Source organism: Pygoscelis adeliae, unplaced genomic scaffold, assembly GCF_000699105.1.
Source record: "Pygoscelis adeliae isolate BGI_AS28 unplaced genomic scaffold, ASM69910v1 Scaffold171, whole genome shotgun sequence".
Taxonomy (NCBI): domain Eukaryota; kingdom Metazoa; phylum Chordata; class Aves; order Sphenisciformes; family Spheniscidae; genus Pygoscelis; species Pygoscelis adeliae.
The window spans coordinates 9,347,982-9,348,219 of NW_008824186.1; positions in this window are offsets into that span (position 1 = coordinate 9,347,982).

Genomic DNA, 238 nt, shown 5'->3' on the forward strand with positions numbered 1-238 from the left:
CTTACACGAACGAGAAAAAGCAGTCTTGTCGTTACTGAGCTTTGGACTTTGGATGCTGTGGCTCCAATTTTTAGCTAGCTCATCCTTGCATTCGCTGTCTCCAGGAGGCTGAGGGAGCGGGGCGGCTCTCCCAGTTAGATGAGAGCAGTCGTGCGGCCGTGCTGATTTACAATCTCCCTGCAAAGCAGCGGGAACACGCAGTTTTCTGTCCACCCATTCTCCTTCCCCTCTGCATCAC